The 21,045-nt window shown below is 43.6% G+C and overlaps 1 pseudogene; it reads left to right on the top strand.

Moving 5' to 3' along the window:
- The first annotated feature begins 2,298 nt into the window (after positions 1-2,298).
- LOC147726879 (uncharacterized) lies at positions 2,299-3,855 on the top strand (annotated as a pseudogene).
- Positions 3,856-21,045: the final 17,190 nt, after the last annotated feature.

Below are 21,045 nucleotides of genomic sequence, written 5' to 3'. Positions count from 1 at the left end.
GAGTGTTACTTAAGAACTGAAGAAGAGACCAAGGGTCGTATTGACCTGAATAACACTCCATTGGTAGATCCCGATGGTACTTTGTATGTTGATGGTTCATGCTTCAAGTTGCCAAATGGTGATGTGACGACTGCGTATGCTGTAGTGACATTGAGTACGGTTGTGGAAACTGCGAGATTGAGTCAGAATTCGGCGCAAGCGGCAGAGTTGATTGCTTTAACGAGAGCGTGTGTTTTGTCTAAAGGAAAGCGAGGGAATGTGTTTACTGACAGCCAGTATGCGTTTGGCGTAGCGCATAGTTTTGGTCGATTGTGGAGAGAGAGAGGATTCATGACGTCTCATGGCACGAAGATTCAACACGGACAGCTCGTGAACGACCTTCTAGATGCACTTACATTGCCTAAGCAAGTGGCAATCATTAAATGCAGCGCACATTGAAAGGTTACAGATGATGTTGGTCGTGGTAACGCGTTTGCAGATGAGATTGTTAAGGAAACGGCCAAGAATCTGACAAATCGAATGTATGTTACGAGTTCAGTGAGATGGCTGGCGGAAACTGGTATGTGTGAGGACACAGTTAAGAGTGTGAAAGCGATGCAGAATGAGGCCACCGAAACTGAAAAGGCTAAGTGGAAAGAAAGCACGGGGAAGTTAGACACGAATGGATGTTGGGTTGATTTGTCAGAGAATCAGAGATGGATGTTACCAGATGCGTATGTGCTTGCCGTTGTTACTATGGCCCATGGCATGTCACATATTAGCACGAAAGGTGTATGTAAATTGTTGTCTCCTGTATGGAAGAATGATGGGATTGCTAAGTGTGCTGAGAGAGTGGTTAAGAACTGTATGGTATGTTTGATGCATAATCCTGGCAAGGGCACTCCCACTCCACCTGGTCATTTTGCTCCTCCTACATGCCCCTTTGAAGTTATCCAATTGGACTTCATCCATATGGAGAGATGCAATAATTTAAAATATGTATTGGTCGTGGTTTGTGCGTTCTCCAGATGGATTGAGGCCTACCCTCTTAAGGATAATACTGCCCTGTCCACAGCAAAAGTTCTACTCAAGGAATATTTTCCGAGATATGGAATGCCACGGATCGTATGGTCGGATAATGGTAGTGAGTTTGTGGGAAGTGTGATGAAGAGTGTGTGTGCGGGTTTGGGTATTCGCCAAAAATTTCATAGCGCTAACCATCCTCAATCGGCGGGTTTGGTGGAAGGGTACAATGGTACTCTGAATCTGAAACTTCCCAAAATCCAAGCAACGACTGGGTTATCATGGCCTGATGCATTGCCTCTAGCTCTCCTGTCGACCAGGGCGACTGTGCACTCTCGAGTAGGGCTTAGCCCATATGAGATTGTGTTTGGCCGTCCTGCGAACATTTGGGGAGTTCCAAGGCCTAAGGAATTTAGCAGAATTGAATATCCAATGTTGATTGACTATCTTTATGATCTGACTGCTAAATTGAGTTTGAGCTCTACCGGCACAAACAGAAGGACCTGGACATCGGCTCCAACCTGGAGAGTGGGTCCTAATCCGCAATTTTGGGAGAAAACGAAATCTTGAGCCAAGGTTCGTGGGACCCTACCAAGTCTTGTTGGCAACGAGGACTGCAGTTCGGTTGGACGGCAGGAAGCATTGGGTGCACGCCACCCACACGAAGAAAGTACCTCTTCCATTGCCAGCAAATAATTGGATACGGAAAGGATTTGCCCCGACTGAAACAGATGTCATCCCAAAGTACGTGCCATTTATTGATGCTCAACCTGTAGAGATCGATCCAGCTCAGCCAGATACGTCTGTTGAATCATCTGGAGCTTTACCATTGTCCTCAGCATTGGAGAATTCAAGTTCTGAACAGTCACCTGAACAATCGAACTCTGTCTTGCAACCTGAATCATTGTTTGAAGAACAAACTCGACCTGGAAAATGTCGATATTTCCTTCGATCGCGTGATTAAGGACGAATAAAAAAATTCCCTTTTATTTTTGAACTTACATTACCCCCTATTGTAAATATTTGCATTTTTCCTGATCTTGAGTTCTTTCATTTTGTCTGACATATCACCTGTGTTCCTTTTCTGTGCAGCTAGGGGACTTATATGAAATTGAATGCTTCATTGATTAAACCTACCATCTGGGTTGGCCGTAGGGCCGTACGGGTACCTACTTCTGTTTGGCAGGTTTCTGACACTAGGTCGGTTACTTTTGTCAGTTTCCGGGAACTCCTGGGAATTGACAATTGCTACTCAGAATCAGGTGCGTCAAGAACGTTACGGACGGTCTTTAGAGGATGGAGTTCTCTAAGCTGTCAGAAAGAGAGATGATGTTGGCGCAAAGATCTAAGTTGCGTAAGATTTCTCAAACAAAGTGTTTTCTGTTTCAGATTTTCATGTTGTTCCTAACTGTGTCTATGTTATTGGTGGGTGGAGTGTATTTTGGGATTCAGTCACTGTTGCCTTCCACTTCATCTACTCCTCCTTCTCATGATCTGAATTCTGTTCTTGTTCTTACTGTCTCTCCACATTCTTTTCATCTTCTGCCCCAACATGAACAGGTCAGACGTGCGGAATTCATGAACAACTCCTTTGTCCAACTTTTGCATCAGCATCAGTTGGTGATGAACACTACCAACTGTTGGGTGTGTGGGTTAATGCCACATACCATGGATAAGGGTATTCCGTATTTAGTTCTTCCCTACAGCTCCCAGGGGTCAGCTCGAGCATTCCAAACCATGTTCCGTAGTGCACTAGATTCCTACCCCCGTCGAGAGCCACGTTCTACAGACCCTGGTTCTGGCCCGTACCACAAGTCTTTGGCGATAGCGATTGCTGATCTGGATAGAGATATTTTTGATGCATCGCTTATTCCAGAGGAAGAGGTGCAAGCTTACAAGGATCTGAGTGAGGCTGAGTACAGTATTTCAGTGGGTGATAGACAGCTTAAGAGCTCGTCTCCAATCTGGATTGTACCCCACCTAGGTCATTTTTGTTTGCAAGGTCTTGGTCGAAATCCGAGAGCTCAGCTTGGGAAGAGTGCTTGTACTGAGACATACGTTTTACCGATGCTCTCTTCCCCTGTATTCCTGACTGCCAAGGGTACTTATTTTGTGTGCTATGATCGTGCTTATACGTAGTTGCCCCGTGACTTCTCGGGCACCTGTTATATCGCGAATCTCTTGCCACCGACTTTCACAGTTGCCTCAGACTATCACAAGACAAGAGTTGTGAGAGGCGTTATTAGCAAAGAGGACACTGCCGGTCAAGAAGCAGGAGACTTCTTTAAGGGTTTCCTACCGCTTTGGGGACCTATGGTCAATAGTAGGAACCTGAGACAGTTGACTCGTGTGGTAGAATCAACTGCTAATATAACTGCAAGTGCTCTTGGTAACCTGACAGCAGAGCTTCAAGCGGATAGACTGATGACGTTACAGAACCGTATGGTTCTAGATGTTGTACTCGCAGACAGAGGTGGTGTGTGCAAGGTGATCCATTCGAGCTGCTGTATTTTCATACCTGATAATGCTCCAACTGTTTATCAAGCCATCTCGAAGTTGCATAAAATCTCCGAGTCCATACACGTGGACGAAGGTGATTGGATGCATCTAGGATGGTTTTGGGGTTTGATGTCGACTTGGAGTTGGAAGATTCTGATGATTGTAGGGGTTGTTGTGACGTTCCTGTTCACATGTTGTCTTTGTGTACAGTGTGGTCCTACCTTATGTAGCCTTTGTGCTACAACATGTATAAGAAGGCCATCTGTTACCGGAGAGACATTGATGGATAGAATAATGTTCCAGCAACATCTAAACGATCTGATGAATATCGATATTGATTCTGATGTCGACTAGTGCTTGCCTACATGAGGGCAAAAGGAGCGTCTGAGGTTCGGTAAGAATCGGAACGACGTTTTGGGCTTGTTCGTATATGGATGAGTTTGGTATCTATGAACCGTAAATGACGAGATTAGTAGATGTACGTGTTTTCGCTACACTACTTGGAAGGGTTCGTCTTATTTACGGGTTTTTCATCTGAACCTTCGGGTTCCATTTTAGATACGGCATCCATTTTGTTTCTTGCCCTCACATAGCCAGAGAACGGACAATGTCCGCCTGATGACCCTGGGATTCCCAAGCTCTTGCGGAAGATGCATATTCCTTTGAGTGTGCCTTTATGACTAGGGGAATGACACGGCAGAGGCAGATGGCTCCGCTCGAGGCTCATCTTGCCGTGCCGGTCTATTGTTTCAGCCTTGCATACGTTAGGCTCAAATCCTTTGATCCTGTGATCACGCTTCCAATATTGCCTCCACACTCTTTTCAATCTGTTGTCTGTCTTTGTTTTCTTGCACCTGTTTCTGTCCCTTCTCTTAGGTCGTTTACAACTAGAATGGAATGTGCCTAATGGTGGTATAGCGTACTTTTACAGTTGGGAACCGACATGCTACTGTAATTATGTTCCGGGTTTCTGAAAACATGAATGCGATCTTTTGAAGTTTACTGTGGGAACTGAGTTGTAACCTTTTGTTCGTTATGTTGTGCAATGGCGAAAATGTGTATAAAAGGAGCGATCCACTTTTGCAATTCGAAGCAGACTCTCTGAACCTACACTATGTTGTACTTCTAGCGATTTCTGTGTCCCTGCAGTAAATAAACGCTGATCTTTGACGCCGAAGGAAGTGTCCCGTGTCTCTGTAATTTGTACGCCGGAACAGGTATCCCCACGAAGGTTTCAGGTGTTGTTCCCTGGCACCGCTGGGCCTTAAATTAGCCCAGTCCTTCAAGTCCAAAGGACTCTAGCCTTGCCAAACAGAAGAATCTCGGTTTTGTCCGTATTGCACTGAAGTTAGCTCTTACACATCCTGTGTAGGACATCATTCAGGCAGGCGACACAAGACAAGATTTTATCAGAAGCAGAGTGTTGAAAAGTAAGAATCAATTGAGTATCATCTACTTAAGATATGGTCACCAAACCATGAGATTCAGTCAGGGTGGCTAGAGGAGCCATGTATATACTTAACAAGGTAGGGCTCAAAGAACTATAGAAGCACGTCTCTTCTGGGAAGACAAATGGGGGCTACACAAATTTCTTGCACTCGGCCTTCAAGGAAGGATTTGAACCAGCACCATGCTAAGCCGCCTATACCTATTTCTGCCAACGTCTGCAGTAGCACTGGATAAGAAACACTGCCAAAAAATGCAGATTGGTCAAGTGTAGATTTGATGGTCTTCGTTACTTTGTTATGGGTAGATTCCATACTAAGCTGCATCCAGAAACCAGATTGAGTGCTGTGGAGGAACTTATTGGTCTCCAAATATTTATGTAGCTGGCTATAAACAGTTTTTTCTATCATTTTAGTAGCTGTAAGTAGCAAGTAAATAGCCCACAGTTGGACAAAAAAGTTGGTCCAGTAACAGGCTTTTTTTAAAAGAGGAATCCCTTGTGCTCTTTTCCGGCATGCTGGGACAGATGCAGAGTCCAGAGAGCAAATGAAAAGTTCAGCAAGAACTGAAGCAATAGAAGTAGCAAAAAGCCTAAATAGGGGTGGAAGAATCAAGTCCAGCGGGCTGCTTCCTAGTCAATGCAAGAGGCCTGACTGTGTTTTGGTCACGGAGATGGGCACCAGTTTATTCACAGAGCAAGTCACAGTAGGATGTATCCCACAGTCTATTAATTCTAAAAGATCGATAGTAGGGTGGATCTAAGCCATCTTAAATCCATAGGATCAAATCCTTAAAGAAAGAGTATAATTCTTCGCATAGATCCTCTGAGGTACGGATAAGCGGGTTACATGACGCCGGACTCAAATAAGATTTGAACATTTTAAAGATTTCCTTAGAAAATTTCTCAGCTGCTTTAACGCAGTCAGTGTAGAAGGAACACTTTGCATTTTTGATGTCTCTGTGATTGTCCTTTAAGGCCTGTTTGCATTGATCTTTGTTTGCAGGGCTATAGTCCCAAACCCACTGCCACTCTAGATGGTTGCACTGTCTTTTGATCGAGAGAAGTTCTGGCATGAACCAGGATGCAGAGGGACCTCTCAATCAATCAATCAATCACGGCACTTGTATAGCGCACTACTCACCCGGGAGGGTCTCAAGGCACCGGGGGAGGGGTAAGTTACTGCTCGAACAGCCAGGTCTTGAGCTGCTTCCTGAAGGAGAGATGGTCTTGGGTTCGCCGAAGGTGGGTGGGGAGGGAGTTCCAAGTCTTGGCTGCCAGGTAGGAGAAGGATCTTCCTCCGGTGGTGGCTCTGCGGATGCGTGGTACGGTGGCGAGTGCGTGGCTGGTCATCGTAGCTGGCGGGTGGGCGTGTAGAAGGTCATGCGGTCGTTGAGGTACTTGGGGCCCAGGTCGTGGAGAGCCTTGTGTGCGTGGGTGAGGAGTCTGAATGTGATTCTCTTGCTGACGGGGAGCCAGTGTAGGCCTCTCAGGTGTCCCGTGATGTGGCTGTGTCGGGGGATGTCGAGGATGAGTCGTGCGGAGGCGTTCTGGATGCGTTGGAGTCTTTTTTTAATTTTGGCTGTGGTTACGGAGTAGAGGGTGTTCCCGTAGACCAGTCGGCTGGTGACGAGTGCCTGGGTGACGGTCTTCCTGGTTTCGGTGGGGATCCATCTGAAGATCTTGCGGAACATGCACAGAGTGTTGAAGCACGAGGATGAGACGGCATTGACTTGTCTGGTCATTGATAGGGAGGAGTCCAGGATGAAGCCCAAGTTGCATGCGTGGTCCGTTGGTTTGGGAGCGGTGCCCAGGGCCGGGGGCCACCAGGAGTCGTCCCAGGCGGAGGGTGATGATCCCAGGATGAGGACTTCCGTCTTGTCTGAGTTCAGTTTAAGGCGGCTGTCCCTCATCCAGTCGGCGACATCTTTCATCCCTTTGTGTAGGTTGGCTCTGGCGGTGGTGGGGTCGTTGGTGAGGGAGAGGATGAGCTGGGTGTCGTCAGCGTAGGAGATGATGTTGAGGTTGTGCTGGCGTGCGATGGCTGCGAGGGGGCTCATGTAGACGTTGAAGAGGGTTGGGCTGAGTGAAGATCCTTGTGGTACGCCGCAGATGACTTCGGTGGCCTCGGATCTGAACGGAGGGAGGCGGACTCTCTGGGTTCTTCCGGTGAGGAACGAGATGATCCACTCCAGCGCTTTCTCTCGGATTCCGATGTTGCTGAGGCGCTTCACTAGGGTGTGGTGGTAGATGGTGTCGAATGCCGCAGAGAGGTCCAGGAGGATGAGGGCCGCTGTTTCCCCGTTGTCGATCAGGGTTCTGATGTCTTTATATAGAGCCTTCTTGGTGGGGACAAAAAGGACAGCCACCTCCTGCAACAAGTTATTAAATAGCCCAGCATCCTCATTCAGAACTTCTGAGAAGGTGCAGTGAGAGGTCCTTAGAAAAGAGAACATCGCGGCCACCTCAACTTTGCTCCAAAGCATCACCGCCATTAAGCCCTGATTGGCATGCTGAATTTTCAGGATCCTGCATCCGAGGAGAAACAAATCAGAAAATGATCTAATCAAAAAAGGGGCAAAGGCTGGTCAAGAATCAGGGAAAAGTTAGAGAAAACTAGGTCAAACGTAGGGTCACTTTAGTGTGTAGCATGCTTGATGCATTAACATAAATTAAGAGCATGACAAGCATCCACTAAAGCCCGCTCTGAATTGTCTGTGGCCACATCCACGTGTAGATTGGAATCACCAAGCACAGTCAAATTGGAGTACTTATGGGTCACTGTACATACACATCTCCTCATCCCACAACCTAAAAAAATTCTGAAGCTGTCCCTGGAAGGCAATACACCAGAACCCCTGAGAGAGAGAGTTGAGGAGGAAGAGAAGTACAAACTCCTATATCTTCAGCCCCGGTAAGATTGGTGAGCTGATAGATGCTGCACTCAAAATTACTTTGAACAATTACCACCACCCCTCCCCCTTTCTTACCTATCTGATAACTTCTGTTGATGGCAAATCTCAAAGTAAATGGGCCAGATTCTTAATAGAGCCAGGTTTCCATTAAAAAAGGGCATCCATATTGGAGTCCAAAAGCTTTTGCACAAAAAATAAGGTGTGCTTGTGCAGGGTGCTCACATTCACTAATACAACTTCAAAAACAGAATCGTACAACGTGTCAATATTCAAAATGCCTGATGTGCTGCTAGTTGGGGATCTCTTTAGAACAGCAGGCCGTGTGATAGAAGGTACTAAGAGGATAAGAAGGGTAAAACAGACTTACATGTTTCACAAAAAGATAGGGCCCTGGCATCCAACCCTGTCACCTTTGACATCCATTGCAGGACAGATTGAGCACTAAAAGTTCATCCCTTGTGTACATGCAAAAGGAAAACAGAGTTGGGACAAAACCAGCAAGGGGACTGGCGCTGGTCGTGCGGGGCTCAGGCGGGTTTGCACTTGGTTCTCATAGATAGGCCATGGACTGGGCTGCCCTGGACAACTAGAGAGCGTCCCAACAAATATGGCGCCTCTGGATGTCCTGCCCTGCCTAGGAGTCACGCTCTACTCTGAGTCTTGTTGTATTGGGATCCCCGAATGGTATCGGGGCAATACCACTATTGTGTTGGTGAGCCAGGGTGCTGATGTCACGCCCCCCGATATGTCATGGTTTTGGTTCCTTCTGCGCAGCGTTAGCGCGCTGAATAAATAGTTGTACACACGTGCAAATGGCAGGAGAGCCGCCCGCGCGCTGATGCAGCAACATCACTGAAACTGGCACCCTGCCTCTTATTGCCACAGCCTACAGGTGTGCTCTCTAAAGCCAAGTCGCGCACCATACCCAACATCATTTCCGGTCCCCGGCATGCAGTAAGGCAGGGCCGAGGACATAAAAAGTCTCTCCACAGAATACAGAAGTGGACCGGAGAGCAGATCCTGAAAGAGAGGTACAATTATCAAATGCCAAAAATCCTGCTCACTATATGAAAGGAAAGGATTCTAAAAACATTATCTGCCTACAAGTTGCTAGTGCCTACAAATAGATTCTGTCCATCCCAAACCCATATATCGAAATGCGGTTAAAAAGAATTACAAGCTGTAAGGGTGAGAATACCACTAGTTTCTGCTCCATGTTCTGCAACGGAATTGGATTGCCTCCAGGTCTGCAGATTCATGGCATGCAGCTGATACCATCTCTCTCTTTACAGTGATTTACATAAAGCTGAGGTCCCATATTGAGATTATATCGAATATACCTCACTGGTGAAGTTATTGACTCCCCTTTGTGCAAGGGTTTTTATTTCAAAGTAAAGCAGAACTTGCTTATGGAATTTCCTAATTTCCATTCCTCATTGCTGCTGTGCTGTAAGTAGTCCATCTCCACTTCTATCAAAGCCCATGGTCCCCACCTATTAGCGTGGACTCCAGTCGTTCAATGATTTTGATGACCACGATGTAAGGTTTCCTCTGTGGGCTCACAACTGGATAAGTGGATTGAACCCTGGGCTTATACAAAGACACAGGATCCATTTTCTTTCACTCATTCTCGAGCCACTGACATGTAACCGCTGTTAGCTTGTGATTTGGGAGTGCACTGGAATATTTACTGCAAGGAAGGATACATGGGTACTCAGCCAATGATTGTGACTTTTGTATCTTAACCCTATCATACTTGCCATCTGCAGATTAGAACTCTGTGCTGTGGTTGGAGTGGGAAGCATAATGTAACTGTGTGTTCCAAGATACCAAGAGATGCCGCTCCTGAAGTTTAATACTGAAATACAGTCTTTTTATAAGCCCTCACTTCCAAAATGTTTTCAGTGTCTGTAATGTCTTGTGCTGAAATTTTGAATTTCTGCAAAGTCTACCACTTGCCTGCTCTGCTTTCTCCTCAATTTCATGTACTCACACTTTTGGGCTAAACACAAACAAGACTATACTTATTCACATTCTCTTCATCCAGAAGGATAGAGTCAGTCGGGCTTGAAGGTGTACTGCTAAAACAACTTCCTTCAGCTTGTAACAAAGCCATGAGAGATTTTCTTAACTGCCCAGATGACCCCTCTTGTTAACTATAGCTCAGAGCATTCTGATGTTTTTCACCCTAGCATTGATTGGATCTCTATCCTAGATCCTCAGAAGATCTAGCAATATTTACAATGATTTTGCAAACCAGTTATTTGCCCTATTTGAGCCTGGAACATTGATTTCCACTCTATCCACCACCTGGCACCCAGAGTGCCCTCCCTGAATGATTGTGCTGTCACCTTGTGGAGTGGTCTAGGCTGATGGAGTCAAAGCCGCTGAGGAAAGGGTGCCCTTATTAACAAAGGCTGTAAGTGCCCACTAAAACCTGGCAAGCTATCCTTTGCTAAAGATGCTAATACCATCAGTAATTCTATCAGTTAGCTATTGTTCAATGTGTCTGTGCCATTTACTAGATCTATGTGGCTGTATTGTATTTCAGGTCTCTTGAGCAGGCATCTGGGAACTTGACGCACTTGCTGAGCCTTCCTGCACAGGTTTTGCATTATTGAAACCTATTTTGCACATTACATAAGATTAATTATCATCTTAATGATTTTAAAAAAAAGCAACATTCCATGAATGTAGGATGGACCTCCTTCAAGAAGGAAGACCTCAATTATGACTGTCATATCATTCATATGAATTGTGATGCTGGAAGCCTAATAGTATTTTACATTTTATTTTAAGCACCTTTTATGTGAAGGGCTACCCATGTGCTCAACATCGTCACTTATGCCGACGACTTAAAGCATATCCTCTCCATCGCCAATAAACCCAGCCTCACCAAGCACAACTTCCAAGAAGTGATGAAAACCGTCGCCACCTGGATATAGAACAGCTGCCTGAAGCGTAACTCAGAGAAAACAAAAGTCCCCATCCTGGGTTCCACCCCCTCCGCATGGGGTGACTTGTGGTGGCTCCCCAGGCTAGAAAACTCCCCCACCCCAATGGACCACGCACAAAACCTCAGCATCATACTGGACTCATCCCTTACAGTGAGCCGCCAGATCAACACTGTATCCTCGATCTGCTTCAACATCCTCTGCATGCTTCCAAAGACATTCAGATGGATATCATCCGAATCCAGAAAAACGTTCATGCACACCCTCATCAGTAGCAGACTAGACTATGGCAATGCGCTTTACACGAGAATCAACAAGAAATTGCACATCCAACTCCAGCCTGTACAGAACGCCACAGCCAGACTGATCCTCAACATCCCTCGTCACAGCCACATCACTCAACACCTCTGCGATCTCCACTGGTTCCCACTTGAAAGAAGAATTGGCTTTAAGCTCCTCACCCACTCATACAAGGCCCTGAAAAACACCAGGTCAACATGCCTGAACAACCACCTTCGCTTCCACGCACCCAAAAGACACGGCTGATCATCCGACCTCTCTCTATCCACCGTCCCACATATCTACAGGACCTGAATGGGAGGAAAGTCCTTCTACCTCGATGCCAAGGCCTGGAATAATAACCTCCTCCACCTTTGGCAAGGCCCCACACAGTCCCACTTTGGAAGACCCCAGCACTCAAAGGAGCCGCAGCCCCTCCCAGCGCCTTGAGAGTGAGTAGTTGCGCTTTTCAAACCCTGATTTATTGATTCATGACAGTGTTTTTGAGCTGGAAGGAGGACAAGGCTTATTGTTTCTGTGGCAAGTTCTATTTCTTTTTCTGCTTGGCCACCCCAGGTTTTGGGTTTTTTTGGGCACTATTTATGGGTTATTCCTGAAGGTTGCTTGTATATGGTGTAGAAAAGGCACCCAGTGACAGAAACCTAAGGCCACTTGTGGACTGCAGCACCTTTTGTGCCACCCACTATAGTGGCTGTAAAAACATGGCTACAGGCATGCCCTGTCTTGCATGACTGCTGCAGTGTACAACTTGCAGTGTGAGAGGCAAAAATATATTTTTTTGACTTTGACCTCCTGTTACAACTGGGGGTCTCTAGTTGGCAGAGGTATGTACCTTTGAAAAAGTAGGGACTCGTGTTTCTAGTCAAGGTAAGGGGGATACACACTTCAGATAACCCCTGCTCAACCCCTTGGTAGCTTAGCACAAGCAGACAGGTTTATCCCAAAGGCAATGTGTAAAGAATTTGTACTAAAAAAATGCACAGTTATACTGTGAAAGCACCACAAATGGACACCACACCAGTTGTAAAAAATGTAATCTACTTTATCTAAACCAAGACCAAGACCAAAAATTACAAAAATGCGACATACATGTAGTAAAATATGACTTTAGAACAGTCATTTCAAAAATTAAACTTGTAGCAAACGATGTTGTGGCTGTCAATAATCCATAATATGGCATGACTGCGAGGTGCGCTGCGTCGGGCACGGAGTCGCACGGACCCCCAAACAACAGTAGCTTGGAACAAAGTCTTTGGACAATGCATGGTGTTACGGAGCTGAGGCTGAGGCTGGCTTCCTGGCTGCCACGATGGGAGGCAAGTTGTCGAGACCGCAAGGAGGTGATGTGTTGAGTCAAGGACAGGGAAAGTCGGTTACATCAGCGGCGAAGCGGCGGTCCGGTGAGGTGAAGCAAAGTCGGAGAAGCATGGAGTCACCCTCAGTGGTTATCATCTCTGTGATAACAGGTGCAGGTGCTGGCAGTGACAGTTTCAGTGCAAGCAGCAGGCGTCGGCAAGTGTCAGTGGGCGTCCAGCTGAGGTGCAGGCAGGGTGGTGCGTCGTGCACTTCATGAGTGGTGGCCCTTGCCTTAGTGCGGGTTGTGGCATCACAGCAGCTTTGCTGACATCATTGGAGATTGGTATTCTTGTTTAACTTAGGTTTCTTCCAGCTCCCAACAGCAGAGACAACCTACAGAGCCCCAAAACTGGATAGGCACCTCCTGGCATGTCAGAACTCCCAACAATGGAGTTCTGGGGAGCTGGTGGTGAAATCGTTGTGCCCCTGAGACTTCAGAACAGGAGGCCAGCAAATAAAAGCTCTTGGAGATTATTCTTCAAGCAGGTTTCTCTGCAAAGTTCCAGTCTTTTTCCTTTCCTTGGCAGAAGCAGCAATTGCAGGCCACACAGCATACAGCAAATGGGCAATACTCCTCACAGCTCTCCAGCTCTTTTCCTTGACAAAGGTTCCTCTTGAGTCCAGAAGTGATCTAATTCTCTGGAGATTAAGGTCTACTACTTATACCCCATTTTGTCATTGTTCTATATTTGGCAGGGGTCTCTAAGCCCAGTCCTAACCAGTTCTGTACTCTCTATTGCAGCATCACTGCAGGAGGTGGAGACAGCATTGTGCAGAGGAGACACTGTCTATTCAGGTATAAGTGAAGCTCCTCTCACGATTTTAAATGCAGAACAAGAAAATGCCAACTTTCTAAAAGTAGTATTGTCAAATACACAATTTAAAAAAACATTTCCCTAAAAAGATGTGTTATTGAATTCTGAGTTCGGAGAGTCTAAACTCAATTTCTATATCTTGTCCCAATGGAAAGTTAACCTTGTAAAATGTTACAAAGTAACTCAGATGGTAGCTTAAGGGACAGATAGTCTTTCAATAGTGAAAAATAAACTACACATTATTTCACTCTGAGGACATGTCACACACAGCAGGACATGTCCTACCTTTCACATGCACTGCACCCTGCCCATAGGGGTACCCTGGGCCAACCTGAGGGGTGTCTTACATGTAAGAGAAGAGAAAGTTAGGGCCTGGCAAGTTGCCAGGTCGACATGGCAGTTTAAAACTGCGCAGGCAGACACTGCAGTGACAGGTCTGAGATATGGTTGCAGGCTACTTGTGTGGGTGGCACAATCAGTGCTGCAAGCCTATAGTAGCATTTGATATACAGACCTTGGGCGCACACCGTGCACTTTAGTAAGGACTTACCAGTTAATCAAATATGAAAATCATGAATAACCAATCATAATTACAATTTGAACAGAAAGCATATGCACTAAAGCATTGATTAACAGTGGTAAAGTGCCCAGAGTCCTAAAGCCAACAAAAACAAGGTCAGAAACATGAGGCCAAAAAGTGAAAAGTCTGGGGCTGGCCCTGAAACAAGAGCCACTTCCAACGCCTCAGTTTTAAATATTAGAAACTCACCAATATGTAAGCATTGAAGCCCACAATGCAGGGTGCATGCATGGTATTTAAAAGTGGGACATGTACAAAATTAATATTACCATGCTCCTACAGTTACAAGACCCCAAAGGTTGTATTTTGTTGTTGTGGCAGGCCTAGCTGTTCTGTGTAGAAAACCAGAGTACATATTAAAATAATAATGCTGTATCTCAAGAATAGGACTTGCTACAAAAAAATAAACAACTATTTTATTTCAAATCCAATTCAATGGTGAAGTTAGATTTTTGGTAATGGAAAAGTAACTTTTACAAAGTTACCTCTCCCCTATGTGGAGCCCCTAGAGACCAAAATGCTCAAACTCTCCAGCAACTCTCAGCCTGTATTTGTGCTGAATATAGTGTGAAATCCCTGCCAAGAGTTGCACAATAGTTCAAACTGATGACTCCTCTGAACTCAGTAGAATCTTCTGGGCCAGGTCTGATGGCTTAGTGGACTAATGCGTCCACTGTAGTGACCTGTGTTTGAACTCATGGTCTCAGCTTCAAATCCCAATGGGGCCACTCCACCATTCATTTTTTTTGGGTTCATAACATGAGTTTAATTGATTTGGGTAACAATAAACATCTGGTATACACCCTTCTGTGTGAATGTGCCCTTTTCCCTTGTCATGTTATGTCTGGGTGGAGACCTTGGGCATACTGTTGGCACAAAAGTATCAAATCACTGTGTGATAGATCTGTCTGAAGCACATGAAAAACTTTTCTATTCTGAAAGAGATCAAACAGGACAATAGAACAATTATTGTGAACCTCCTGTTTGGCACTGAGGAACCCTGCTTTGTTTCACTAGACTTCTGTTCCCTGGTTTGTTGTGGGTCCATGGCCTGGTTCAAACCGGATTTTAGTGATTGATGTGGGAGGACACTGTTGATTTCCCTATAACTCTCCCACATACGCCCCCAGCCTAGAGTCCAAGCTTAGTGTGACAAAAGAATGTTGCCCTCTTGAAATTAAACCATTATGGCTCTATTCTATTTCAGTGCTCTTGAGTAGGCATTTGAGAATTGGACGCACTTGCAATAAGGCAAACAGGAACTACTGAAAAGTGGGTAGGGTTGACCTCAGGAACTTTAACCCCATTGCTTAGGGAATGCTCAGGAGTCTCATCCACCCACCAGCTTGGCCGAGTCATAAATGTGGCAACCCGAGTCACCTCCTCTGAATATTTTCTGGAGCTGTAGAAGACCAGTGGAGCATTGGATCTGCTGTTAATGACTTGGGGGAAACAGGGGGATGCAGGGGGAGGGGCCATGTGGGCAGCTGCGGCGGGAAAGGGAAATGTGAATGGGCAGAAAATTAACAACAATGCAGAGAATGGCATAATAATCTAAAAATACAGAGAATGGCACAATAAACTAAAAATACAGAGAATGGCACAATAAACTAAAAAACATAGGGCACAATTACAGTGGGACAGAAAAACTGGCAGAACACAATCCAGACAGTGGTGTGAAAACTTTCCTGCACCAAGCACTGCACAGGGCAGTGGCAGCGGCACAGCAGTGGAGCTGCAGAGAGAGAGAGAGCAGGTCCCTGACCTGGTGGTCAGATGTCTTGCTACAAATCTCCATTGTGTTTGCCTTCAATTCATGCCTAGGTCCTGGTTTAAAACTTCCTAGACTATCATTAGTGCTTTTAGATTTGTTGGAATTATTTCTACTAAAAACTTTAAAGATTCATATCTTCAGGTCTCTTTAATGGAATGTTGTCATTGTTGTGCCATTTTGTTTATTACATTTTACTCTGTTGTTTCCATTTTGATTTGGTAAATATATTGCTGGGTGTTTTGACTTTGTTACTGTTTCAGTACTCCATAAATACTTTACACACTGCCCTAAACTAAGTCTTCCCGCTCTGTGCCATAGCTACTGTGGGGTGGGACTGAGCTCTGGTTAATTGAGTGACTTTGAGGGTTCACCCTGAGAAGAGTTGTGATTATTCCTTAAATAATAATCCAACTTCTTAAAACTATCATCACATCCTTTTACAGAAGGATTTACGATGAATAGGCATACCTTCTGTGACTGTCCTTCTCTCTCAGGGGCATATCTGTGGATATTTTATCTCTGGAATCTTTGGTTAACATGAATGACACCGATCTGAATCTCTCACCTCCACGCAGATGTTGCAGTTAATTATGCATTCACCTTTCTGTAAATAAGGGCTTAAGACTCCATGCTTCATTTTGTTGCTGTTCTCCTCCTGGCAGCATATCATTTATATATATATATATATATATATATATATATATATATATATATATATATATATATATATATATATATATATATATATATATATATATATATATATATATATATATATATATATATATTACCTACTGGCGGTCACCAGTAGGTATATATAGTTAGGATTTTTTCTCTATGGGATTTTTGAAAATTCTATGTCTAATAACTTTGGCGTTTGTGGACGGAATTGGCTGAAATTTTCAGGAAAATGGAACATTTTGTTTCTGAGCAGCCCCTGACAATTTGGGGGGGTTTCATCAAGGGGGGGCCGAGAAAAAAGGGGGGTCCCAAAACGCGTTTTTCCCATGTTAATTTCCATAGGGCGGTTGGCCTCACTTTTAGCTCGAACGGCTGAATGGATTTGCATGAAACTTGGCAAAATTGTAGGGACTGTTAGCCCGATGTGCCTTTGCTAGGTCTCAATATATGTGCTCCAGTGGATTTTGAGTAATTTAGGTTCAAAAAAAGATATATATCTGGGCGGAGCCTAACCACACATCTGATCTGATTGGCTGTCAGCACTTCATCCAAGAAGTGTTGGCAGCCATCTTGGGACCAATATACATGATAGCACCTCATTAAAAAGCATTGTAGTTAATAGAGGGTTTTAGGACTTTAGTTACATTATAAATCATTTGTTGATGGTACCATACTCGTTTTAGGAATTGTGGTGGGTTCTAAGGTGATTTTACCATGTGAAAAAACCTTCTGCTGTGATATCATGAATATTGTTTGAAAGAAAACTAATATCTCATGATTTTCCCACAGTGGTTTGGAAGGGGATCTATAAGCTAAACTGAAAGCATATTTTCTGTAAATTCACATTATCTTTCTCAGTCATGTGAAAATGAAGTCTGACATTCTCAGTAAAACATGTACATCCAACAAGGACAGAGACTGTCAGTTGATTCCTTTGTGTTCTACTGCAGCCTCCTAGAGTGTTCTAAAGAACAACTAGAGCGCTAACAGTCCTTCTTATTACAAAGGTATGGCACACCTGAAGCCATCTTGATTGGAATAAAGTGGTAACTCTTAAAACATTTAATTTAAAAAGAAACAACATGAGGGGGTATATTTTGCCATAGAAAGTATGATTAGTGCTGCAGAATGAAAAATTAGGGCACATTTTGAGTGACTTCTCAAATCCTTTTCTACTTCATTAAAACATTCTGACATGCAGTCTCCCAAAATGGCCACCAGAGACAAAAGAGCCCAAATGTAGCCCAAATATCACCCAGATGTAGCCCAAGTATAGCCCAATGACAGAATGTCCCAGAGTGTTCTAAAGAACAACTAGAGCGCTAACAGTCCTACTTATTACAAAGGTATAGCACACCTGGAGCCATCGTGATAGGAATAAAGTGGTAACTCTTAAAACATTTAATTTAAAAAGGAACAAAATGAGGGGGTATATTATGCAATAGAAGGTATTATTAGTGCTGCAGAAAGAAAAATTAGGGCACATTTTGAGTGACTTTTCAAATCCTCTTCTATTTCATTAAAAAATTCTGACATGCAGTCTCCCAAAATGGCCACCAGAGACAAAAGAGCCCAAATGTAGCCCAAATATCACCCAGATGTAGCCCAAGTATAGCCCAATGACTCAATGTCCCAGAGTGTTCTAAAGAACAACTAGAGTGCTAACAGTCCTACTTATTACAAAGGTATGGCACACCTGAAGCCATCTTGATTGGAATAAAGTGGTAACTCTTAAAACATTTAATTTAAAAAGGAACAAAATGAGGGGGTATATTTTGCCATATGAATAATGATTAGTGCTGCAGAAAGAAAAATTAGGGCACATTTTGAGTGACTTCTCAAACCCTCTTCAATTTCATTAAAAAATTCTGACATACAGTCTCCCAAGATGGCCACCAGAGACAAAAGAGCCTAAATGTAGCCCAAATATCACCCAGATGTACCCCAAGTATAGCCCAATGACAGAATGTCCCAGAGTGTTCTAAAGAACAACTAGAGCGCTAACAGTCTTGCTTATGACAAAAGTATGGCACACCAGAAGCCATCTTGATTGGAATGAAGTGGTAAGTCTGAAAACACTCAATTTAAAAAGGAACAACATGAGGGGGTTAATTTTGCCATAGAAAGTATGACTAGTGCTTCATAAAGAAAAATTAGGGATCATTTTGAGTGACTTCTCAAATCCTCTTCTATTTCATTAAAAAAATTCTGACATGCAGACTGAAACATGCACTTTGAATACCAGCAGCAGACGTCCCTGGTGAGCTGTAGCTTTACTACAGTGATCTAATGTGCAACTAGAGTGCTAACATTCAGAATTTATGGCAAATGTGTGACACATCTGAATGCCTTCTTGATGGAACCAAAGTAAACAAACATTGAAAATGCAATAGATCTCGCCCTCGTTTGAGTTAAAGCCATTCTGTTTGTAATGAGGTGGCTTTTTAGCTTTGCTTTTATTAGTGTTTTTTCAACTTTCATGTAAATAACATGCATCTGTATGCATATAAGTATATGTATGCATGCATTTATGTTTGTATTTATATAGATATACAGATGATATATGTTTATATATGTATGTATATATATATATTCACTGAAAAAACCATAGGTTATAGACCATATATAGTTAGGAATTAGCATTTACAAAACCTTGAAAATTCACTGAAAAAACCATAGGTTATAGACCATATATAGTTAGGAATTAGCATTTACAAAACCTTGAAAATTCACTGAAAAAACCATAGGTTATAGACCATATATAGTTAGGAATTCGCATTTACAAAACCTTATTTTACTCACACAAAACCATTGAAACTCCATATATAGTTAGTTGCACTAACTATATATCGCGCACCCGCAATCCACTGCTGATGATGTCACATATTACATCATTCATGACATGGTCAGTGACATCACTGATGACATCACTGATGACATCTCAAATGACATCACTGATGACATCACTGATGACAACATCCAGTGACTGTATGTTTCTGTAAAGTTAAAATATGTCTTACATATTGAAGAATGAGTGGATGTATAAGTGTCTGGATGAAGGATTTAGTAGGTGCATGACTGACTGTATGAGTGAGTGATTAAATGTGTCTCACTGAGTGCATGGGTTAGTGACTAAACTGTCTTAATTTGTGCATCATTATGTCTGTTGTTCTGTAAACTGTTGCATGTGTTGATAAGTAGCTATATGAGTAACTATATGGGTTATTGATTGGTTGCCCAAGTATTTGTATGGGAGACTGAGTGTGTGTGTGGGTGGCTGGGAGGTGTATGACTCTGTGCATAGATGTGTGAGCAGTTGATTCACTAGATGTATGGTTTCAAAAGTGCATGTGGAAACAGCTGTATGGGCGGTTGACTGTGTGCATGAGTGTATTGGTGAGTGAATGGATATCTCAGTGCTACATGTCAAAGTAAGTACATATGTAAAACACAGTACATGTGAGAGTTGACATATATAAATAACTGTGCATAGGAGCCAGTGAATGTGTGAGTGGCTGTATGGATCATTGTGAACTTGTATCAGGGATTGTATAAGAGAGTAAATATGTGTTAGTATATGTTTGAATAAGTAACGTTTGTATAACTGTATAGTTGAGGAAATGGAGGTGTGATTGATTCTTTGCATGACTGACTAGGTGTGTGAGTAACTCCATGGATGAGTGACAGTCTGTGAGTGTCTGTTTACACTGATTGTATCTAAGGTTATATTAGAGTCTGAAGAGGTTCACCGTATTATCACATGAATGATATCATCAGTGATGTGATCAGTAATGTCAAATGAGATGTCATCAGTGATGTCATCAGTGATGTCATTTGAGATGTCATCAGTGATGTCATTTGAGATGTCATCAGTGATGTCATCAGTGATGTCACTGACCATGTCATGAATGATGTAATATGTGACATCATCAGCAGTGGATTGCGGGTGCGCGATATATAGTTAGTGCAACTAACTATATATGGAATTTCAATGGTTTTGTGTGAGTAAAATAAGGTTTTGTAAATGCGAATTCCTAACTATATATGGTCTATAACCTATGGTTTTTTCAGTGAATTTTCAAGGTTTTGTAAATGCTAATTCCAAACTATATATGGTCTATAACCTATGGTTTTTTCAGTGAATATATATATATATATTTTTTTTTAAAGAATCTTTTTATTAAACATTTTTCCGTTACAAAAAGCGGTGTCACGTTTTCAATCTGAGCCTCATATAATACAGTATACCGTAAGTCTCCATTTACTTCTTGCACACATTGTACAGGAAACTAGGTATAATACCCCATATGCAGAGAGGAGAAGTCAGTGGGGGGGGGGTCCATGAACTCTCCGCTCCAAACCTGCTTCCAGAGGGCCTTAAAACCCCCTATATGCCACCTACTGTCCCCACACCTTATCCCACTTCTGTGGGCATCCCTGACTTTCACAGACTACTTTTTCAGCTGCATAACACCAATCGAGGTTGGATTCCCAGTCCCCAACCCTCGGAAGAAGACTCACTCCATATGCTCTGGCAATATTCCTTTTTGCCACCATTGCCGCAGCCATCAGCCATGTTCTTTGTTACTTCAGCCACTTCTCCTCCCCAGTCACACACAGTACATGCCATCTGGCCTCTAGTGGTATAGTTCGGCCCAATACCTCTGACATTATCCGAGTTAACCCCCCCCCCAGTATCGCTGAATTTTAGGACAGGCCCATAGG

The sequence above is a fragment of the Lissotriton vulgaris genome, chromosome 3_1 (genome assembly GCF_964263255.1).
Source record: "Lissotriton vulgaris chromosome 3_1, aLisVul1.2, whole genome shotgun sequence".
Lineage (NCBI taxonomy): Eukaryota > Metazoa > Chordata > Amphibia > Caudata > Salamandridae > Lissotriton > Lissotriton vulgaris.
The sequence above is the reverse complement of the archived record's forward strand: the minus strand, read 5'-3'. Positions and strand labels throughout refer to the sequence as shown.